The following is a 24,151-nucleotide window of genomic DNA, read 5'->3' on the forward strand; positions in this document are numbered from 1 at the left end:
GGTAAATCAGAGTCGGATCTGTAGGCTGCTGTGGCTGCTTGCCTTAGCCTAGTATTCGTAGGACGGTGGGAGAGCCCCGCATAGAGCGAAAGCCTCTTTGCCCGGGCATCCCCTCTGGGAAGGCACAGCTTTCGTTGGGAAATCAGAGTCACATCTGAGGGATGCTGCTGCTGCTTCCCTGATCTAGTCTCCCCTGCACGTTGTAATAAACCCGCATGGAACGAAATCCTTCTATGCCCAGGCATCCGATCTGGGAAAGCATAGCATTCGTTGGGCAATCAGAGTCGGGTTTGTGGGAAGCTGCTGCTTCTTGCCTGAGCTACTCTGCTCAGGACAGTGCAAGATACCCGCATGGAGCGAAATATTCTTTCACCTAGCATCCCATATGCCAGAGAGAGAAGCGTGGTTGCACCTCTGGAAAGGGCCTTAAGGAAAGGGACACGTCTGTAACCGTGCTCCCCAAGAGCAAGTCTGGGGAAGGTGCAGCACGCTGCCACGGGCAAAGAGAAGGAGCCGTTGGCTCTGTGTTCGGGAAACTGTCACGATGCAGGAGAGTTGGCACTGGCAGGAACAGCGGGCCCGTTGTAAGACAAGTGTCACCAGCTACTTGTGAAAACAGAGTCGCGTCTGAGGGATGCTGCTGCTGCTTCCCTGATCTAGTCTCCCCTGCACGTTGTAATAATCCCGCCTGGAATGAAATCCTTCTATGCCCAGGCATCCTCTCTGGGAAAGCATAGCATTCGTTGGGCATTCAGAGTCGGGTTTGTGGGAAGCTGCTGCTTCTTGCCTGAGCTAGTCTGCTCAGGACAGTGCAAGATACCCGCATGGAGCGAAATTATCTTTTACCTAGCATCCCCTCTGCCAGAGAGAGAAGCGTGGTTGAACCTCTGGAAAGGGCCTTATGGAAAGGGACACGTCTGTCACTGTGCTCCCCAAGAGCAAGTCTGGGGAAGGTGCAGCACGCTGCCACGGGCAAAGAGAAGGAGCCGTTGGCTTTGTGTTCGGGAAACGGTCGCGATGAAGGAGAGTTGGCACTGGCAAGAACAGCGGGCCCGTTGTAAGACAAGTGTCACCATCTACCTGTGCTGAGGGTCGGAGGCCTGGCTGCTAAGGTGACAGAAGAGTATGACTATGGCAGGCAGGTGTGCTCCACACTGAGGAAGGAGTCTGGGCAGAAGGCAGGCCTGTCTTGTGTCTCTGGTCCCAAGGGGACAGCGTCTCCTTGACCACATGTGCATAGGGCAGACTTGGGCTTGCCACCAAGCGCCATAGCTTCAACTCGCAGAAACAGCTCCCTGGACGAACGGGCAGTCCGATGCCTTCTTACTCCAAGATGTGACAACGTTGTTGGTGTCAGGAAGTGTGCCGGGGTAGCAGGGGGGACAGACCCAAACAGATCCCCAGCCCAGTGCACGGGCAGTGTGCAGGGTTCATGTCGACTCTCCTCTCCTGTGGGGAAGGCACTGGCTTAGTCCCCGAATCCACACGAGCGCTAGTGCAAAAGGCCTAGCCTTGCCTATGCCAGGACATGAAGTGAGCATAGAGTGCCATCCTAGGCAACGCACGCTGCTGTTGGTTTTTGATTGTGCCTGCTTAGTTCAGTTGGTAAATCAGAGTCAGATCTGTAGGCTGCTGTGGCTGCTTGCCTTAGCCTAGTATTCGTAGGACGTTGGGAGAGCCCCGCATAGAGCGAAAGCCACTTTGCCCGGGCATCCCCTTTGGGAAGGCACAGCTTTCGTTGGGAAATCAGAGTCGCTTCTGAGGGATGCTGTTGCTGCTTGCCTGAGTTAGACTTCCCTGCAAATTGTAATAAACCCGCATGGAGCGAAATCATCTATGGCCAGGCCTCCTCTCTGAGAAAGCAGAGCATTCGTTGGGCAATCAGTGTCGGGTTTTTAGGAAGCTGCTGCTTCTTGCCTGAGCTATCCTGCTGAGGACAGTGCAAGATACCCGCATGGAGCGAAATTCCCTTTCACCTAGCATCCCCTCTGCCAGAGAGAGAAGCGTGGTTGCACCTCTGGAAAGGGCCTTAAGGAAAGGGACACGTCTGTCACCGTGCTCCCCAAGAGCAAGTCTGGGGAAGGTGCAGCACGCTGCCACGGGCAAAGAGAAGGAGCCGTTGGCTTTGTGTTCGGGAAACGGTCGCGATGCAGGAGAGTTGGCACTGGCAGGAACAGCGGGCCCGTTGTAAGACAAGTGTCACCATCTACCTGTGCTGAGGGACGGAGGCCTGGCTGCTAAGGTGACAGAAGAGTACGACTAGGGCAGGCACGCGTGCTCCACACTGAGGAAGGAGTCTGTGCAGAAGGCAGGCCGGTCCTGTGTCTCTGGTCCCAAGGGGACAGCGTCTCCTTGACCCCCTCTGCCTAGGGCAGACTTGGGCTTGCCACCAAGCGCCATAGCCGCAACTCGCAGAAACAGCTCCCTGGACGAACGGGCAGTCCGATGCCGTCTTCCTCCAAGATGTGACAACGTTGTTGGTGTCAGGAAGTGTGCCGGGGTAGCAGGGGGGACAGACCCAAACAGATCCCCATCCCCGTGCACGGGCAGTGTGCAGGGTTCATGTCGACTCTCCTCTCCTGTGGGGAAGGCACTGGCTTAGTCCCCGATTCCACGCGAGCGCTAGTGCTAAAGGCCTAGCCTTGCCTATGCCAGGACATGAAGTGAGCATAGAGTGCCATCCTAGGCAACGCACACTGCTGTAGGTTTGTGATTGACCCTGCTTAGTTCGTCTTGGCTGGGAGAACGCACGGCGCGAACATGGAGCCCCGGAAAGCAAGGCCCAAGATACACTAGCTCTCCCGCAGCTCTTCTTCTTTGAAGTGTCAGAGCGAATGCCCAAAGCCTTGCTGTGAAGCAGCAGCGAAGGGCAGTTCGCGCCAGCTGAAAACCTCTGCGAACGTATAGCAGTAGCTGGTAAATCAGAGTCGGATCTGTAGGCTGCTGTGGCTGCTTGCCTTAGCCTAGTATTCGTAGGACGGTGGGAGAGCCCCGCATAGAGCGAAAGCCTCTTTGCCCGGGCATCCCCTCTGGGAAGGCACAGCTTTCGTTGGGAAATCAGAGTCGCGTCTGAGGGATGCTGCTGCTGCTTCCCTGAGCTAGTCTCCCCTGCACGTTGTAATAAACCCGCATGGAACGAAATCCTTCTATGCCCAGGCATCCTCTCTGGGAAAGCATAGCATTCGTTGGGCAATCAGAGTCGGGTTTGTGGGAAGCTGCTGCTTCTTGCCTGAGCTACTCTGCTCAGGACAGTGCAAGATACCCGCATGGAGCGAAATTTTCTTTCACCTAGCATCCCCTCTGCCAGAGAGAGAAGCGTGGTTGCACCTCTGGAAAGGGCCTTAAGGAAAGGGACACGTCTGTCACCGTGCTCCCCAAGAGCAAGTCTGGGGAAGGTGCAGCACGCTGCCACGGGCAAAGAGGAGCCCTTGGCTTTGTGGTCGGGGCACGGTCACGAAGCAGGAGAGATGGCACTGGCAGGAACAGCCGGCCTGTTGTAAGACAAGAGTCACCAGCTACTTGTGAAAACAGAGTCGCGTCTGAGGTATGCTGCCGCTGCTTCCCTGATCTAGTCTCCCTTGCACGTTGTAATAATCCCGCATGGAACGAAATCCTTCTATGCCCAGGCATCCTCTGTGGGAAAGCATAGCATTCGTTGGGCAATCAGAGTCGGGTTTGTGGGAAGCTGCTGCTTCTTGCCTGAGCTACTCTGCTCAGGACAGTGCAAGATACCCGCATGGAGCGAAATTTTCTTTCACCTAGCATCCCCTCTGCCAGAGAGAGAAGCGTGGTTGCACCTCTGGAAAGGGCCTTAAGGAAAGGGACACGTCTGTCACCGTGCTCCCCAAGAGCAAGTCTGGGGAAGGTGCAGCACGCTGCCACGGGCAAAGAGAAGGAGCCGTTGGCTTTGTGTTCGGGAAACGGTCGCGATGCAGGAGAGTTGGCACTGGCAGGAACAGCGGGCCCGTTGTAAGACAAGTGTCACCATCTACCTGTGCTGAGGGTCGGAGGCCTGGCTGCTAAGGTGACAGAAGAGTATGACTATGGCAGGCAGGTGTGCTCCACACTGAGGAAGGAGTCTGGGCAGAAGGCAGGCCTGTCCTGTGTCTCTGGTCCCAAGGGGACACCGTCTCCTTGACCACCTGTGCCTAGGGCAGACTTGGGCTTGCCACCAAGCGCCATAGCTTCAACTCGCAGAAACAGCTCCCTGGACGAACGGGCAGTCCGATGCCGTCTTCCTCCAAGATGTGACAACGTTGTTGGTGTCAGGAAGTGTGCCGGGGCAGCAGGGGGGACAGACCCAAACAGATCCCCAGCCCAGTGCACGGGCAGTGTGCAGGGTTCATGTCGACTCTCCTCTCCTGTGGGGAAGGCACTGGCTTAGTCCCCGATTCCACGAGAGTGCTAGTGCAAAAGGCCTAGCCTTGCCTATGCCAGGACATGAAGTGAGCATAGAGTGCCATCCTAGGCAACGCACGCTGCTGTTGGTTTTTGATTGTGCCTGCTTAGTTCAGTTGGTAAATCAGAGTCAGATCTGTAGGCTGCTGTGGCTGCTTGCCTTAGCCTAGTATTCGTAGGACGTTGGGAGAGCCCCGCATAGAGCGAAAGCCACTTTGCCCGGGCATCCCCTTTGGGAAGTCACAGCTTTCGTTGGGAAATCAGAGTCGCTTCTGAGGGATGCTGTTGCTGCTTGCCTGAGTTAGACTTCCCTGCAAATTGTAATAAACCCGCATGGAGCGAAATCATCTATGGCCAGGCCTCCTCTCTGAGAAAGCAGAGCATTCGTTGGGCAATCAGTGTCGGGTTTTTAGGAAGCTGCTGCTTCTTGCCTGAGCTATTCTGCTGAGGACAGTGCAAGATACCCGCATGGAGCGAAATTCCCTTTCACCTAGCATCCCCTCTGCCAGAGAGAGAAGCGTGGTTGCACCTCTGGAAAGGGGCTTAAGGAAAGGGACACGTCTGTCACCGTGCTCCCCAAGAGCAAGTCTGGGGAAGGTGCAGCACGCTGCCACGGGCAAAGAGAAGGAGCCGTTGGCTTTGTGTTCAGAAACGGTCGCGATGCAGGAGAGTTGGCACTGGCAGGAACAGTGGGCCCGTTGTAAGACAAGTGTCACCAGCTACTTGTGAAAACAGAGTCGCGTCTGAGGGATGCTGCTGCTGCTTCCCTGATCTAGTCTCCCCTGCACGTTGTCATAATCCCGCATGGAATGAAATCCTTCTACGCCCAGGCATCCTCTCTGGGAAAGCATAGCATTCGTTGGGCAATCAGAGTCGGGTTTGTGGGAAGCTGCTGCTTCTTGCCTGAGCTAGTCTGCTCAGGACAGTGCAAGATACCCGCATGGAGCGAAATTATCTTTTACCTAGCATCCCCTCTGCCAGAGAGAGAAGCGTGGTTGCACCTCTGGAAAGGGCCTTATGGAAAGGGACACGTCTGTCACTGTGCTCCCCAAGAGCAAGTCTGGGGAAGGTGCAGCACGCTGCCACGGGCAAAGAGAAGGAGCCGTTGGCTTTGTGTTCGGGAAACGTTCGCGATGCAGGAGAGTTGGCACTGGCAGGAACAGCGGGCCCGTTGTAAGACAAGTGTCACCATCTACCTGTGCTGAGGGTCGGAGGCCTGGCTGCTAAGGTGACAGAAGAGTATGACTATGGCAGGCAGGTGTGCTCCACACTGAGGAAGGAGTCTGGGCAGAAGGCAGGCCTGTCCTGTGTCTCTGGTCCCAAGGGGACAGCGTCTCCTTGACCACCTGTGCCTAGGGCAGACTTGGGCTTGCCACCAAGCGCCATAGCTTCAACTCGCAGAAACAGCTCCCTGGACGAACGGGCAGTCCGATGCTGTCTTCCTCAAGATGTGACAACGTTGTTGGTGTCAGGAAGTGTGCCGGGGTAGGAGGGGGGACAGACCCAAACAGATCCCCAGCCCAGTGCATGGGCAGTGTGCAGGGTTCATGTCGACTCTCCTCTCCTGTGGGGAAGGCACTGGCTTAGTCCCCGATTCCGCGCGAGCGCTAGTGCAAAAGGCCTAGCCTTGCCTATGCCAGGACATGAAGTGAGCATAGAGTGCCATCCTAGGCAACGCACGCTGCTGTTGGTTTTTGATTGTGCCTGCTTAGTTCAGTTGGTAAATCAGAGTCAGATCTGTAGGCTGCTGTGGCTGCTTGCCTTAGCCTAGTATTCGTAGGACGGTGGGAGAGCCCCGCATAGAGCGAAAGCCACTTTGCCCGGGCATCCCTTTTGGGAAGTCACAGCTTTCGTTGGGAAATCAGAGTCGCGTCTGAGGGATGCTGTTGCTGCTTGCCTGAGTTAGACTTCCCTGCAAATTGTAATAAACCCGCATGGAGCGAAATCATCTATGGCCAGGCCTCCTCTCTGAGAAAGCAGAGCTTCGTTGGGCAATCAGTGTCGGGTTTTTAGGAAGCTGCTGCTTCTTGCCTGAGCTATTCTGCTGAGGACAGTGCAAGATACCCGCATGGAGCGAAATTCCCTTTCACCTAGCATCCCCTCTGCCAGAGAGAGAAGCGTGGTTGCACCTCTGGAAAGGGCCTTAAGGAAAGGGACACGTCTGTCACCGTGCTCCCCAAGAGCAAGTCTGGGGAAGGTGCAGCACGCTGCCACGGGCAAAGAGAAGGAGCCGTTGGCTTTGTGTTCGGGAAACGGTCGCGATGCAGGAGAGTTGGCACTGGCAGGAACAGCGGGCCCGTTGTAAGACAAGTGTCACCATCTACCTGTGCTGAGGGATGGAGGCCTGGCTGCTAAGGTGACAGTAGAGTAGGACTAGGGCAGGCACGCGTGCTCCACACTGAGGAAGGAGTCTGTGCAGAAGGCAGGCCTGTCCTGTGTCTCTGGTCCCAAGGGGACAGCGTCTCCTTGACCCCCTCTGCCTAGGGCAGACTTGGGCTTGCCACCAAGCGCCATAGCCGCAACTCGCAGAAACAGCTCCCTGGACGAACGGGCAGTCCGATGCCGTCTTCCTCCAAGATGTGACAACGTTGTTGGTGTCAGGAAGTGTGCCGGGGTAGGAGGGGGGACAGACCCAAACAGATCCTCATCCCCGTGCACGGGCAGTGTGCAGGGTTCATGTCGACTCTCCTCTCCTGTGGGGAAGGCACTGGCTTAGTCCCCGATTCCACGCGAGCTCTAGTGCAAAAGGCCTAGCCTTGCCTATGCCAGGACATGAAGTGAGCATAGAGTGCCATCCTAGGCAACGCACACTGCTGTAGGTTTGTGATTGACCCTGCTTAGTTCGGCTTGGCAGGGAGAACGCACGGCGCGAACATGGAGCCCCGGAAAGCAAGGCCCAAGATACACTAGCTCTCCCGCAGCTCCTCTTCTTTGAAGTGTCAGAGCGAATGCCCAAAGCCTTGCTGTGAAGCAGCAGCGAAGGGCAGTTCGCGCCAGCTGAAAACCTCTGCGAACGTATAGCAGTAGCTGGTAAATCAGAGTCGGATCTGTAGGCTGCTGTGGCTGCTTGCCTTAGCCTAGTATTCGTAGGACGGTGGGAGAGCCCCGCATAGAGCGAAAGCCTCTTTGCCCGGGCATCCCCTCTGGGAAGGCACAGCTTTCGTTGGGAAATCAGAGTCGCGTCTGAGGGATGCTGCTGCTGCTTCCCTGAGCTAGTCTCCCCTGCACGTTGTAATAAACCCGCATGGAACGAAATCCTTCTATGCCCAGGCATCCTCTCTGGGAAAGCATAGCATTCGTTGGGCAATCAGAGTCGGGTTTGTGGGAAGCTGCTGCTTCTTGCCTGAGCTACTCTGCTCAGGACAGTGCAAGATACCCGCATGGAGCGAAATTTTCTTTCACCTAGCATCCCCTCTGCCAGAGAGAGAAGCGTGGTTGCACCTCTGGAAAGGGCCTTAAGGAAAGGGACACGTCTGTCACCGTGCTCCCAAAGAGCAAGTCTGGGGAAGGTGCAGCACGCTGCCACGGGCAAAGAGGAGCCCTTGGCTTTGTGGTCGGGGCACGGTCGCGAAGCAGGAGAGATGGCACTGGCAGGAACAGCCGGCCTGTTGTAAGACAAGAGTCACCAGCTACCTGTGAAAACAGAGTCGCGTCTGAGGTATGCTGCCGCTGCTTCCCTGATCTAGTCTCCCTTGCACGTTGTAATAATCCCGCATGGAACGAAATCCTTCTATGCCCAGGTATCCTCTGTGGGAAAGCATAGCATTCGTTGGGCAATCAGAGTCGGGTTTGTGGGAAGCTGCTGCTTCTTGCCTGAGCTACTCTGCTCAGGACAGTGCAAGATACCCGCATGGAGAGAAATTCCCTTTCACCTAGCATCCCCTCTGCCAGAGAGAGAAGCGTGGTTGCACCTCTGGAAAGGGGCTTAAGGAAAGGGACACGTCTGTCACCGTGCTCCCCAAGAGCAAGTCTGGGGAAGGTGCAGCACGCTGCCACGGGCAAAGAGAAGGAGCCGTTGGCTTTGTGTTCGGGAAACGTTCGCGATGCAGGAGAGTTGGCACTGGCAGGAACAGCGGGCCCGTTGTAAGACAAGTGTCACCATCTACCTGTGCTGAGGGTCGGAGGCCTGGCTGCTAAGGTGACAGAAGAGTATGACTATGGCAGGCAGGTGTGCTCCACACTGAGGAAGGAGTCTGGGCAGAAGGCAGGCCTGTCCTGTGTCTCTGGTCCCAAGGGGACAGCGTCTCCTTGACCACCTGTGCCCAGGGCAGACTTGGGCTTGCCACCAAGCGCCATAGCTTCAACTCGCAGAAACAGCTCCCTGGACGAACGGGCAGTCCGATGCCGTCTTCCTCCAAGATGTGACAACGTTGTTGGTGTCAGGAAGTGTGCCGGGGTAGGAGGGGGGACAGACCCAAACAGATCCCCAGCCCAGTGCATGGGCAGTGTGCAGGGTTCATGTCGACTCTCCACTCCTGTGGGGAAGTTACTGGGTTAGTCCCCGATTCCACGTGAGCGCTAGTGCAAAAGGCCTAGCCTTGCCTATGCCAGGACATGAAGTGAGCATAGAGTGCCATCCTAGGCAACGCACGCTGCTGTTGGTTTTTGATTGTGCCTGCTTAGTTCAGTTGGTAAATCAGAGTCAGATCTGTAGGCTGCTGTGACTGCTTGCCTTAGCCTAGTATTCGTAGGACGGTGGGAGAGCCCCGCATAGAGCGAAAGCCACTTTGCCCGGGCAACCCCTTTGGGAAGTCACAGCTTTCGTTGGGAAATCAGAGTCGCGTCTGAGGGATGCTGTTGCTGCTTGCCTGAGTTAGACTTCCCTGCAAATTGTAATAAACCCGCATGGAGCGAAATCATCTATGGCCAGGCCTCCACTCTGAGAAAGCAGAGCTTCGTTAGGCAATCAGTGTCGGGTTTTTAGGAAGCTGCTGCTTCTTGCCTGTTCTATTCTGCTGAGGACAGTGCAAGATACCCGCATGGAGCGAAATTCCCTTTCACCTAGCATCCCCTCTGCCAGAGAGAGAAGCGTGGTTGCACCTCTGGAAAGGGGCTTAAGGAAAGGGACACGTCTGTCACCGTGCTCCCCAAGAGCAAGTCTGGGGAAGGTGCAGCCTGCTGCCACGGGCAAAGAGAAGGAGCCGTTGGCTTTGTGTTCGGGAAACGGTCGCGATGCAGGAGAGTTGGCACTGGCAGGAACAGCGGGCCCGTTGTAAGACAAGTGTCACCATCTACCTGTGCTGAGGGACGGAGGCCTGGCTGCTAAGGTGACAGAAGAGTACGACTAGGGCAGGCACGCGTGCTCCACACTGAGGAAGGAGTCTGTGCAGAAGGCAGGCCGGTCCTGTGTCTCTGGTCCCAAGGGGACAGCGTCTCCTTGACCCCCTCTGCCTAGGGCAGACTTGGGCTTGCCACCAAGCGCCATAGCCGCAACTCGCAGAAACAGCTCCCTGGACGAACGGGCAGTCCGATGCCGTCTTCCTCCAAGATGTGACAACGTTGTTGGTGTCAGGAAGTGTGCCGGGGTAGCAGGGGGGACAGACCCAAACAGATCCCCATCCCCGTGCACGGGCAGTGTGCAGGGTTCATGTCGACTCTCCTCTCCTGTGGGGAAGGCACTGGCTTAGTCCCCGATTCCACGCGAGCGCTAGTGCAAAAGGCCTAGCCTTGCCTATGCCAGGACATGAAGTGAGCATAGAGTGCCATCCTAGGCAACGCACACTGCTGTAGGTTTGTGATTGACCCTGCTTAGTTCGGCTTGGCAGGGAGAACGCACGGCGCGAACATGGAGCCCCGGAAAGCAAGGCCCAAGATACACTAGCTCTCCCGCAGCTCTTCTTCTTTGAAGTGTCAGAGCGAATGCCCAAAGCCTTGCTGTGAAGCAGCAGCGAAGGGCAGTTCGCGCCAGCTGAAAACCTCTGCGAACGTATAGCAGTAGCTGGTAAATCAGAGTCGGATCTGTAGGCTTCTGTGGCTGCTTGCCTTAGCCTAGTATTCGTAGGACGGTGGGAGAGCCCCGCATAGAGCGAAAGCCTCTTTGCCCGGGCATCCCCTCTGGGAAGGCACAGCTTTCGTTGGGAAATCAGAGTCGCGTCTGAGGGATGCTGCTGCTGCTTCCCTGAGCTAGTCTCCCCTGCACGTTGTAATAAACCCGCATGGAACGAAATCCTTCTATGCCCAAGCATTCTCTGGGAAAGCATAGCATTCGTTGGGCAATCAGAGTCGGGTTTGTGAGAAGTTGCTGCTTCTTGCCTGAGCTACTCTGCTCAGGACAGTGCAAGATACCCGCATGGAGCGAAATTTTCTTTCACCTAGCATCCCCTCTGCCAGAGAGAGAAGCGTGGTTGCACCTCTGGAAAGGGCCTTAAGGAAAGGGACACGTCTGTCACCGTGCTCCCCAAGAGCAAGTCTGGGGAAGGTGCAGCACGCTGCCACGGGCAAAGAGAAGGAGCCGTTGGCTTTGTGTTCGGGAAACGGTCGCGATGCAGGAGAGTTGGCACTGGCAGGAACAGCGGGCCCGTTGTAAGACAAGTGTCACCATCTACCTGTGCTGAGGGTCGGAGGCCTGGCTGCTAAGGTGACAGAAGAGTATGACTATGGCAGGCAGGTGTGCTCCACACTGAGGAAGGAGTCTGGGCAGAAGGCAGGCCTGTCCTGTGTCTCTGGTCCCAAGGGGACAGCGTCTCCTTGACCACCTGTGCCTAGGGCAGACTTGGGCTTGCCACCAAGCGCCATAGCTTCAACTCGCAGAAACAGCTCCCTGGACGAACGGGCAGTCCGATGCCGTCTTCCTCCAAGATGTGACAACGTTGTTGGTGTCAGGAAGTGTGCCGGGGCAGCAGGGGGGACAGACCCAAACAGATCCCCAGCCCAGTGCACGGGCAGTGTGCAGGGTTCATGTCGACTCTCCTCTCCTGTGGGGAAGGCACTGGCTTAGTCCCCGATTCCACGAGAGCGCTAGTGCAAAAGGCCTAGCCTTGCCTATGCCAGGACATGAAGTGAGCATAGAGTGCCATCCTAGGCAACGCACGCTGCTGTTGGTTTTTGATTGTGCCTGCTTAGTTCAGTTGGTAAATCAGAGTCAGATCTGTAGGCTGCTGTGGCTGCTTGCCTTAGCCTAGTATTCGTAGGACGTTGGGAGAGCCCCGCATAGAGCGAAAGCCACTTTGCCCGGGCATCCCCTTTGGGAAGTCACAGCTTTCGTTGGGAAATCAGAGTCGCTTCTGTGGGATGCTGTTGCTGCTTGCCTGAGTTAGACTTCCCTGCAAATTGTAATAAACCCGCATGGAGCGAAATCATCTATGGCCAGGCCTCCTCTCTGAGAAAGCAGAGCATTCGTTGGGCAATCAGTGTCGGGTTTTTAGGAAGCTGCTGCTTCTTGCCTGAGCTATTCTGCTGAGGACAGTGCAAGATACCCGCATGGAGCGAAATTCCCTTTCACCTAGCATCCCCTCTGCCAGAGAGAGAAGCGTGGTTGCACCTCTGGAAAGGGGCTTAAGGAAAGGGACACGTCTGTCACCGTGCTCCCCAAGAGCAAGTCTGGGGAAGGTGCAGCACGCTGCCACGGGCAAAGAGAAGGAGCCGTTGGCTTTGTGTTCAGAAACGGTCGCGATGCAGGAGAGTTGGCACTGGCAGGAACAGTGGGCCCGTTGTAAGACAAGTGTCACCAGCTACTTGTGAAAACAGAGTCGCGTCTGAGGGATGCTGCTGCTGCTTCCCTGATCTAGTCTCCCCTGCACGTTGTCATAATCCCGCATGGAATGAAATCCTTCTATGCCCAGGCACCCTCTCTGGGAAAGCATAGCATTCGTTGGGCAATCAGAGTCGGGTTTGTGGGAAGCTGCTGCTTCTTGCCTGAGCTAGTCTGCTCAGGACAGTGCAAGATACCCGCATGGAGCGAAATTATCTTTTACCTAGCATCCCCTCTGCCAGAGAGAGAAGCGTGGTTGCACCTCTGGAAAGGGCCTTATGGAAAGGGACACGTCTGTCACTGTGCTCCCCAAGAGCAAGTCTGGGGAAGGTGCAGCACGCTGCCACGGGCAAAGAGAAGGAGCCGTTGGCTTTGTGTTCGGGAAACGTTCGCGATGCAGGAGAGTTGGCACTGGCAGGAACAGCGGGCCCGTTGTAAGACAAGTGTCACCATCTACCTGTGCTGAGGGTCGGAGGCCTGGCTGCTAAGGTGACTGAAGAGTATGACTATGGCAGGCAGGTGTGCTCCACACTGAGGAAGGAGTCTGGGCAGAAGGCAGGCCTGTCCTGTGTCTCTGGTCCCAAGGGGACAGCGTCTCCTTGACCACCTGTGCCTAGGGCAGACTTGGGCTTGCCACCAAGCGCCATAGCTTCAACTCGCAGAAACAGCTCCCTGGACGAACGGGCAGTCCGATGCTGTCTTCCTCAAGATGTGACAACGTTGTTGGTGTCAGGAAGTGTGCCGGGGTAGGAGGGGGGACAGACCCAAACAGATCCCCAGCCCAGTGCATGGGCAGTGTGCAGGGTTCATGTCGACTCTCCTCTCCTGTGGGGAAGGCACTGGCTTAGTCCCCGATTCCGCGCGAGCGCTAGTGCAAAAGGCCTAGCCTTGCCTATGCCAGGACATGAAGTGAGCATAGAGTGCCATCCTAGGCAACGCACGCTGCTGTTGGTTTTTGATTGTGCCTGCTTAGTTCAGTTGGTAAATCAGAGTCAGATCTGTAGGCTGCTGTGGCTGCTTGCCTTAGCCTAGTATTCGTAGGACGGTGGGAGAGCCCCGCATAGAGCGAAAGCCACTTTGCCCGGGCATCCCTTTTGGGAAGTCACAGCTTTCGTTGGGAAATCAGAGTCGCGTCTGAGGGATGCTGTTGCTGCTTGCCTGAGTTAGACTTCCCTGCAAATTGTAATAAACCCGCATGGAGCGAAATCATCTATGGCCAGGCCTCCTCTCTGAGAAAGCAGAGCTTCGTTGGGCAATCAGTGTCGGGTTTTTAGGAAGCTGCTGCTTCTTGCCTGAGCTATTCTGCTGAGGACAGTGCAAGATACCCGCATGGAGCGAAATTCCCTTTCACCTAGCATCCCCTCTGCCAGAGAGAGAAGCGTGGTTGCACCTCTGGAAAGGGCCTTAAGGAAAGGGACACGTCTGTCACCGTGCTCCCCAAGAGCAAGTCTGGGGAAGGTGCAGCACGCTGCCACGGGCAAAGAGAAGGAGCCGTTGGCTTTGTGTTCGGGAAACGGTCGCGATGCAGGAGAGTTGGCACTGGCAGGAACAGCGGGCCCGTTGTAAGACAAGTGTCACCATCTACCTGTGCTGAGGGATGGAGGCCTGGCTGCTAAGGTGACAGTAGAGTAGGACTAGGGCAGGCACGCGTGCTCCACACTGAGGAAGGAGTCTGTGCAGAAGGCAGGCCTGTCCTGTGTCTCTGGTCCCAAGGGGACAGCGTCTCCTTGACCCCCTCTGCCTAGGGCAGACTTGGGCTTGCCACCAAGCGCCATAGCCGCAACTCGCAGAAACAGCTCCCTGGACGAACGGGCAGTCCGATGCCGTCTTCCTCCAAGATGTGACAACGTTGTTGGTGTCAGGAAGTGTGCCGGGGTAGGAGGGGGGACAGACCCAAACAGATCCTCATCCCCGTGCACGGGCAGTGTGCAGGGTTCATGTCGACTCTCCTCTCCTGTGGGGAAGGCACTGGCTTAGTCCCCGATTCCACGCGAGCTCTAGTGCAAAAGGCCTAGCCTTGCCTATGCCAGGACATGAAGTGAGCATAGAGTGCCATCCTAGGCAACGCACACTGCTGTAGGTTTGTGATTGACCCTGCTTAGTTCGGCTTGGCAGGGAGAACGCACGGCGCGAACATGGAGCCCCGGAAAGCAAGGCCCAAGATACACTAGCTCTCCCGCAGCTCCTCTTCTTTGAAGTGTCAGAGCGAATGCCCAAAGCCTTGCTGTGAAGCAGCAGCGAAGGGCAGTTCGCGCCAGCTGAAAACCTCTGCGAACGTATAGCAGTAGCTGGTAAATCAGAGTCGGATCTGTAGGCTGCTGTGGCTGCTTGCCTTAGCCTAGTATTCGTAGGACGGTGGGAGAGCCCCGCATAGAGCGAAAGCCTCTTTGCCCGGGCATCCCCTCTGGGAAGGCACAGCTTTCGTTGGGAAATCAGAGTCGCGTCTGAGGGATGCTGCTGCTGCTTCCCTGAGCTAGTCTCCCCTGCACGTTGTAATAAACCCGCATGGAACGAAATCCTTCTATGCCCAGGCATCCTCTCTGGGAAAGCATAGCATTCGTTGGGCAATCAGAGTCGGGTTTGTGGGAAGCTGCTGCTTCTTGCCTGAGCTACTCTGCTCAGGACAGTGCAAGATACCCGCATGGAGCGAAATTTTCTTTCACCTAGCATCCCCTCTGCCAGAGAGAGAAGCGTGGTTGCACCTCTGGAAAGGGCCTTAAGGAAAGGGACACGTCTGTCACCGTGCTCCCAAAGAGCAAGTCTGGGGAAGGTGCAGCACGCTGCCACGGGCAAAGAGGAGCCCTTGGCTTTGTGGTCGGGGCACGGTCGCGAAGCAGGAGAGATGGCACTGGCAGGAACAGCCGGCCTGTTGTAAGACAAGAGTCACCAGCTACCTGTGAAAACAGAGTCGCGTCTGAGGTATGCTGCCGCTGCTTCCCTGATCTAGTCTCCCTTGCACGTTGTAATAATCCCGCATGGAACGAAATCCTTCTATGCCCAGGTATCCTCTGTGGGAAAGCATAGCATTCGTTGGGCAATCAGAGTCGGGTTTGTGGGAAGCTGCTGCTTCTTGCCTGAGCTACTCTGCTCAGGACAGTGCAAGATACCCGCATGGAGAGAAATTCCCTTTCACCTAGCATCCCCTCTGCCAGAGAGAGAAGCGTGGTTGCACCTCTGGAAAGGGGCTTAAGGAAAGGGACACGTCTGTCACCGTGCTCCCCAAGAGCAAGTCTGGGGAAGGTGCAGCACGCTGCCACGGGCAAAGAGAAGGAGCCGTTGGCTTTGTGTTCGGGAAACGTTCGCGATGCAGGAGAGTTGGCACTGGCAGGAACAGCGGGCCCGTTGTAAGACAAGTGTCACCATCTACCTGTGCTGAGGGTCGGAGGCCTGGCTGCTAAGGTGACAGAAGAGTATGACTATGGCAGGCAGGTGTGCTCCACACTGAGGAAGGAGTCTGGGCAGAAGGCAGGCCTGTCCTGTGTCTCTGGTCCCAAGGGGACAGCGTCTCCTTGACCACCTGTGCCCAGGGCAGACTTGGGCTTGCCACCAAGCGCCATAGCTTCAACTCGCAGAAACAGCTCCCTGGACGAACGGGCAGTCCGATGCCGTCTTCCTCCAAGATGTGACAACGTTGTTGGTGTCAGGAAGTGTGCCGGGGTAGGAGGGGGGACAGACCCAAACAGATCCCCAGCCCAGTGCATGGGCAGTGTGCAGGGTTCATGTCGACTCTCCACTCCTGTGGGGAAGTTACTGGGTTAGTCCCCGATTCCACGTGAGCGCTAGTGCAAAAGGCCTAGCCTTGCCTATGCCAGGACATGAAGTGAGCATAGAGTGCCATCCTAGGCAACGCACGCTGCTGTTGGTTTTTGATTGTGCCTGCTTAGTTCAGTTGGTAAATCAGAGTCAGATCTGTAGGCTGCTGTGACTGCTTGCCTTAGCCTAGTATTCGTAGGACGGTGGGAGAGCCCCGCATAGAGCGAAAGCCACTTTGCCCGGGCAACCCCTTTGGGAAGTCACAGCTTTCGTTGGGAAATCAGAGTCGCGTCTGAGGGATGCTGTTGCTGCTTGCCTGAGTTAGACTTCCCTGCAAATTGTAATAAACCCGCATGGAGCGAAATCATCTATGGCCAGGCCTCCACTCTGAGAAAGCAGAGCTTCGTTAGGCAATCAGTGTCGGGTTTTTAGGAAGCTGCTGCTTCTTGCCTGTTCTATTCTGCTGAGGACAGTGCAAGATACCCGCATGGAGCGAAATTCCCTTTCACCTAGCATCCCCTCTGCCAGAGAGAGAAGCGTGGTTGCACCTCTGGAAAGGGGCTTAAGGAAAGGGACACGTCTGTCACCGTGCTCCCCAAGAGCAAGTCTGGGGAAGGTGCAGCCTGCTGCCACGGGCAAAGAGAAGGAGCCGTTGGCTTTGTGTTCGGGAAACGGTCGCGATGCAGGAGAGTTGGCACTGGCAGGAACAGCGGGCCCGTTGTAAGACAAGTGTCACCATCTACCTGTGCTGAGGGACGGAGGCCTGGCTGCTAAGGTGACAGAAGAGTACGACTAGGGCAGGCACGCGTGCTCCACACTGAGGAAGGAGTCTGTGCAGAAGGCAGGCCGGTCCTGTGTCTCTGGTCCCAAGGGGACAGCGTCTCCTTGACCCCCTCTGCCTAGGGCAGACTTGGGCTTGCCACCAAGCGCCATAGCCGCAACTCGCAGAAACAGCTCCCTGGACGAACGGGCAGTCCGATGCCGTCTTCCTCCAAGATGTGACAACGTTGTTGGTGTCAGGAAGTGTGCCGGGGTAGCAGGGGGGACAGACCCAAACAGATCCCCATCCCCGTGCACGGGCAGTGTGCAGGGTTCATGTCGACTCTCCTCTCCTGTGGGGAAGGCACTGGCTTAGTCCCCGATTCCACGCGAGCGCTAGTGCAAAAGGCCTAGCCTTGCCTATGCCAGGACATGAAGTGAGCATAGAGTGCCATCCTAGGCAACGCACACTGCTGTAGGTTTGTGATTGACCCTGCTTAGTTCGGCTTGGCAGGGAGAACGCACGGCGCGAACATGGAGCCCCGGAAAGCAAGGCCCAAGATACACTAGCTCTCCCGCAGCTCTTCTTCTTTGAAGTGTCAGAGCGAATGCCCAAAGCCTTGCTGTGAAGCAGCAGCGAAGGGCAGTTCGCGCCAGCTGAAAACCTCTGCGAACGTATAGCAGTAGCTGGTAAATCAGAGTCGGATCTGTAGGCTTCTGTGGCTGCTTGCCTTAGCCTAGTATTCGTAGGACGGTGGGAGAGCCCCGCATAGAGCGAAAGCCTCTTTGCCCGGGCATCCCCTCTGGGAAGGCACAGCTTTCGTTGGGAAATCAGAGTCGCGTCTGAGGGATGCTGCTGCTGCTTCCCTGAGCTAGTCTCCCCTGCACGTTGTAATAAACCCGCATGGAACGAAATCCTTCTATGCCCAAGCATTCTCTGGGAAAGCATAGCATTCGTTGGGCAATCAGAGTCGGGTTTGTGAGAAGTTGCTGCTTCTTGCCTGAGCTACTCTGCTCAGGACAGTGCAAGATACCCGCATGGAGCGAAATTTTCTTTCACCTAGCATCCCCTCTGCCAGAGAGAGAAGCGTGGTTGCACCTCTGGAAAGGGCCTTAAGGAAAGGGACACGTCTGTCACCGTGCTCCCCAAGAGCAAGTCTGGGGAAGGTGCAGCACGCTGCCACGGGCAAAGAGAAGGAGCCGTTGGCTTTGTGTTCGGGAAACGGTCGCGATGCAGGAGAGTTGGCACTGGCAGGAACAGCGGGCCCGTTGTAAGACAAGTGTCACCATCTACCTGTGCTGAGGGTCGGAGGCCTGGCTGCTAAGGTGACAGAAGAGTATGACTATGGCAGGCAGGTGTGCTCCACACTGAGGAAGGAGTCTGGGCAGAAGGCAGGCCTGTCCTGTGTCTCTGGTCCCAAGGGGACAGCGTCTCCTTGACCACCTGTGCCTAGGGCAGACTTGGGCTTGCCACCAAGCGCCATAGCTTCAACTCGCAGAAACAGCTCCCTGGACGAACGGGCAGTCCGATGCCGTCTTCCTCCAAGATGTGACAACGTTGTTGGTGTCAGGAAGTGTGCCGGGGCAGCAGGGGGGACAGACCCAAACAGATCCCCAGCCCAGTGCACGGGCAGTGTGCAGGGTTCATGTCGACTCTCCTCTCCTGTGGGGAAGGCACTGGCTTAGTCCCCGATTCCACGAGAGCGCTAGTGCAAAAGGCCTAGCCTTGCCTATGCCAGGACATGAAGTGAGCATAGAGTGCCATCCTAGGCAACGCACGCTGCTGTTGGTTTTTGATTGTGCCTGCTTAGTTCAGTTGGTAAATCAGAGTCAGATCTGTAGGCTGCTGTGGCTGCTTGCCTTAGCCTAGTATTCGTAGGACGTTGGGAGAGCCCCGCATAGAGCGAAAGCCACTTTGCCCGGGCATCCCCTTTGGGAAGTCACAGCTTTCGTTGGGAAATCAGAGTCGCTTCTGTGGGATGCTGTTGCTGCTTGCCTGAGTTAGACTTCCCTGCAAATTGTAATAAACCCGCATGGAGCGAAATCATCTATGGCCAGGCCTCCTCTCTGAGAAAGCAGAGCATTCGTTGGGCAATCAGTGTCGGGTTTTTAGGAAGCTGCTGCTTCTTGCCTGAGCTATTCTGCTGAGGACAGTGCAAGATACCCGCATGGAGCGAAATTCCCTTTCACCTAGCATCCCCTCTGCCAGAGAGAGAAGCGTGGTTGCACCTCTGGAAAGGGGCTTAAGGAAAGGGACACGTCTGTCACCGTGCTCCCCAAGAGCAAGTCTGGGGAAGGTGCAGCACGCTGCCACGGGCAAAGAGAAGGAGCCGTTGGCTTTGTGTTCAGAAACGGTCGCGATGCAGGAGAGTTGGCACTGGCAGGAACAGTGGGCCCGTTGTAAGACAAGTGTCACCAGCTACTTGTGAAAACAGAGTCGCGTCTGAGGGATGCTGCTGCTGCTTCCCTGATCTAGTCTCCCCTGCACGTTGTCATAATCCCGCATGGAATGAAATCCTTCTATGCCCAGGCACCCTCTCTGGGAAAGCATAGCATTCGTTGGGCAATCAGAGTCGGGTTTGTGGGAAGCTGCTGCTTCTTGCCTGAGCTAGTCTGCTCAGGACAGTGCAAGATACCCGCATGGAGCGAAATTATCTTTTACCTAGCATCCCCTCTGCCAGAGAGAGAAGCGTGGTTGCACCTCTGGAAAGGGCCTTATGGAAAGGGACACGTCTGTCACTGTGCTCCCCAAGAGCAAGTCTGGGGAAGGTGCAGCACGCTGCCACGGGCAAAGAGAAGGAGCCGTTGGCTTTGTGTTCGGGAAACGTTCGCGATGCAGGAGAGTTGGCACTGGCAGGAACAGCGGGCCCGTTGTAAGACAAGTGTCACCATCTACCTGTGCTGAGGGTCGGAGGCCTGGCTGCTAAGGTGACTGAAGAGTATGACTATGGCAGGCAGGTGTGCTCCACACTGAGGAAGGAGTCTGGGCAGAAGGCAGGCCTGTCCTGTGTCTCTGGTCCCAAGGGGACAGCGTCTCCTTGACCACCTGTGCCTAGGGCAGACTTGGGCTTGCCACCAAGCGCCATAGCTTCAACTCGCAGAAACAGCTCCCTGGACGAACGGGCAGTCCGATGCTGTCTTCCTCAAGATGTGACAACGTTGTTGGTGTCAGGAAGTGTGCCGGGGTAGGAGGGGGGACAGACCCAAACAGATCCCCAGCCCAGTGCACGGGCAGTGTGCAGGGTTCATGTCGACTCTCCTCTCCTGTGGGGAAGGCACTTGCTTAGTCCCCGATTCCGCGCGAGCGCTAGTGCAAAAGGCCTAGCCTTGCCTATGCCAGGACATGAAGTGAGCATAGAGTGCCATCCTAGGCAACGCACGCTGCTGTTGGTTTTTGATTGTGCCTGCTTAGTTCAGTTGGTAAATCAGAGTCAGATCTGTAGGCTGCTGTGGCTGCTTGCCTTAGCCTAGTATTCGTAGGACGGTGGGAGAGCCCCGCATAGAGCGAAAGCCACTTTGCCCGGGCATCCCTTTTGGGAAGTCACAGCTTTCGTTGGGAAATCAGAGTCGCGTCTGAGGGATGCTGTTGCTGCTTGCCTGAGTTAGACTTCCCTGCAAATTGTAATAAACCCGCATGGAGCGAAATCATCTATGGCCAGGCCTCCTCTCTGAGAAAGCAGAGCTTCGTTGGGCAATCAGTGTCGGGTTTTTAGGAAGCTGCTGCTTCTTGCCTGAGCTATTCTGCTGAGGACAGTGCAAGATACCCGCATGGAGCGAAATTCCCTTTCACCTAGCATCCCCTCTGCCAGAGAGAGAAGCGTGGTTGCACCTCTGGAAAGGGCCTTAAGGAAAGGGACACGTCTGTCACCGTGCTCCCCAAGAGCAAGTCTGGGGAAGGTGCAGCACGCTGCCACGGGCAAAGAGAAGGAGCCGTTGGCTTTGTGTTCGGGAAACGGTCGCGATGCAGGAGAGTTGGCACTGGCAGGAACAGCGGGCCCGTTGTAAGACAAGTGTCACCATCTACCTGTGCTGAGGGATGGAGGCCTGGCTGCTAAGGTGACAGTAGAGTAGGACTAGGGCAGGCACGCGTGCTCCACACTGAGGAAGGAGTCTGTGCAGAAGGCAGGCCGGTCCTGTGTCTCTGGTCCCAAGGGGACAGCGTCTCCTTGACCCCCTCTGCCTAGGGCAGACTTGGGCTTGCCACCAAGCGCCATAGCCGCAACTCGCAGAAACAGCTCCCTGGACGAACGGGCAGTCCGATGCCGTCTTCCTCCAAGATGTGACAACGTTGTTGGTGTCAGGAAGTGTGCCGGGGTAGGAGGGGGGACAGACCCAAACAGATCCCCATCCCCGTGCACGGGCAGTGTGCAGGGTTCATGTCGACTCTCCTATCCTGTGGGGAAGGCACTGGCTTAGTCCCCGATTCCACGCGAGCTCTAGTGCAAAAGGCCTAGCCTTGCCTATGCCAGGACATGAAGTGAGCATAGAGTGCCATCCTAGGCAACGCACACTGCTGTAGGTTTGTGATTGACCCTGCTTAGTTCGTCTGGCAGGGAGAACGCACGGCGCGAACATGGAGCCCCGGAAAGCAAGGCCCAAGATACACTAGCTCTCCCGCAGCTCCTCTTCTTTGAAGTGTCAGAGCGAATGCCCAAAGCCTTGCTGTGAAGCAGCAGCGAAGGGCAGTTCGCGCCAGCTGAAAACCTCTGCGAACGTATAGCAGTAGCTGGTAAATCAGAGTCGGATCTGTAGGCTGCTGTGGCTGCTTGCCTTAGCCTAGTATTCGTAGGACGGTGGTAGAGCCCCGCATATTGCGAAAGCCTCTTTGCCCGGGCATCCCCTCTGGGAAGGCACAGCTTTCGTTGGGAAATCAGAGTCGCGTCTGAGGGATGCTGCTGCTGCTTCCCTGAGCTAGTCTCCCCTGCACGTTGTAATAAACCCGCATGGAACGAAATCCTTCTATGCCCAGGCATCCTCTCTGGGAAAGCATAGCATTCGTTGGGCAATCAGAGTCGGGTTTGTGGGAAGCTGCTGCTTCTTGCCTGAGCTACTCTGCTCAGGACAGTGCAAGATACCCGCATGGAGCGAAATTTTCTTTCACCTAGCATCCCCTCTGCCAGAGAGAGAAGCGTGGTTGCACCTCTGGAAAGGGCCTTAAGGAAAGGGACACGTCTGTCACCGTGCTCCCCAAGAGCAAGTCTGGGGAAGGTGCAGCACGCTGCCACGGGCAAAGAGGAGCCCTTGGCTTTGTGGTCGGGGCACGGTCGCGAAGCAGGAGAGATGGCACTGGCAGGAACAGCCGGCCTGTTGTAAGACAAGAGTCACCAGCTACTTGTGAAAACAGAGTCGCGTCTGAGGTATGCTGCCGCTGCTTCCCTGATCTAGTCTCCCTTGCACGTTGTAATAATCCCGCATGGAACGAAATGCTTCTATGCCCAGGCATCCTCTGTGGGAAAGCATAGCATTCGTTGGGCAATCAGAGTCGGGTTTGTGGGAAGCTGCTGCTTCTTGCCTGAGCTACTCTGCTCAGGACAGTGCAAGATACCCGCATGGAGAGAAATTCCGTTTCACCTAGCATCCCCTCTGCCAGAGAGAGAAGCGTGGTTGCACCTCTGGAAAGGTGCTTAAGGAAAGGGACACGTCTGTCACCGTGCTCCCCAAGAGCAAGCCTGGGGAAGGTGCAGCACGCTGCCACGGGCAAAGAGAAGGAGCCGTTGGCTTTGTGTTCGGGAAACGGTCGCGATGCAGGAGAGTTGGTACTGGCAGGAACAGCGGGCCCGTTGTAAGACAAGTGTCACCATCTACCTGTGCTGAGGGACGGAGGCCTGGCTGCTAAGGTGACAGAAGAGTACGACTAGGGCAGGCACGCGTGCTCCACACTGAGGAAGGAGTCTGTGCAGAAGGCAGGCCTGTCCTGTGTCTCTGGTCCCAAGGGGACAGCGTCTCCTTGACCCCCTCTGACTAGGGCAGACTTGGGCTTGCCACCAAGCGCCATAGCCGCAACTCGCAGAAACAGCTCCCTGGACGAACGGGCAGTCCGATGCCGTCTTCCTCCAAGATGTGACAACGTTGTTGGTGTCAGGAAGTGTGCCGGGGTAGCAGGGGGGACAGACCCAAACAGATCCCCATCCCCGTACACGGGCAGTGTGCAGGGTTCATGTCGACTCTCCTCTCCTGTGGGGAAGGCACTGGCTTAGTCCCCGATTCCACGCGAGCGCTAGTGCAAAAGGCCTAGCCTTGCCTATGCCAGGACATGAAGTGAGCATAGAGTGCCATCCTAGGCAACGCACACTGTTGTAGGTTTGTGATTAACCCTGCTTAGTTCGGCTTGGCAGGGAGAACGCACGGCGCGAACATGGAACCCCGGAAAGCAAGGCCCAAGATACACTAGCTCTCCCGCAGCTCTTCTTCTTTGAAGTGTCAGAGCGAATGCCCAAAGCCTTGCTGTGAAGCAGCAGCGAAGGGCAGTTCGCGCCAGCTGAAAACCTCGGCGAACGTATAGCAGTAGCTGGTAAATCAGAGTCGGATCTGTAGGCTTCTGTGGCTGCTTGCCTTAGCCTAGTATTCGTAGGACGGTGGGAGAGCCCCGCATAGAGCGAAAGCCTCTTTGCCCGGACATCCCCTCTGGGAAGGCACAGCTTTCGTTGGGAAATCAGAGTCGCGTCTGAGGGATGCTGCTGCTGCTTCCCTGAGCTAGTCTCCCCTGCACGTTGTATTAAACCCGCATGGAACGAAATCCTTCTATGCCCAGGCATCCTCTCTGGGAAAGCATAGCATTCGTTGGGCAATCAGAGTCGGGTTTGTGGGAAGCTGCTGCTTCTTGCCTGAGCTACTCTGCTCAGGACAGTGCAAGATACCCGCATGGAGCGAAATTTTCGTTCACCTAGCATCCCCTCTGCCAGAGAGAGAAGCGTGGTTGCATCTCTGGAAAGGGCCTTAAGGAAAGGGACACGTCTGTCACCGTGCTCCCCAAGAGCAAGTCTGGGGAAGGTGCAGCACGCTGCCACGGGCAAAGAGAAGGAGCCGTTGGCTTTGTGTTCGGGAAACGGTCGCGATGCAGGAGAGTTGGCACTGGCAGGAACAGCGGGCCCGTTGTAAGACAAGTGTCACCAGCTACTTGTGAAAACAGAGTCGCGTCTGAGGGATGCTGCTGCTGCTTCCCTGATCTAGTCTCCACCGCACGTTGTAATAATCCCGCATGGAATGAAATCCTTCTATGCCCAGGCATCCTCTCTGTGAAAGCATAGCATTCGTTGGGCAATCAGAGTCGGGTTTGTGGGAAGCTGCTGCTTCTTGCCTGAGCTAGTCTGCTCAGGACAGTGCAAGTACCCGCATGGAGCGAAATTATATTTTACCTAGCATCCCCTCTGACAGAGAGAGAAGCGTGGTTGCACCTCTGGAAAGGGCCTTATGGAAAGGGGCACGTCTGTCACTGTGCTCCCCAAGAGCAAGTCTGGGGAAGGTGCAGCACGCTGCCACGGGCAAAGAGAAGGAGCCGTTGGCTTTGTGTTCGGGAAACGGTCGCGATGAAGGAGAGTTGGCACTGGCAGG

Source organism: Neovison vison, chromosome 11 (genome assembly GCF_020171115.1).
Source record: "Neovison vison isolate M4711 chromosome 11, ASM_NN_V1, whole genome shotgun sequence".
NCBI classification, from domain to species: domain Eukaryota; kingdom Metazoa; phylum Chordata; class Mammalia; order Carnivora; family Mustelidae; genus Neogale; species Neogale vison.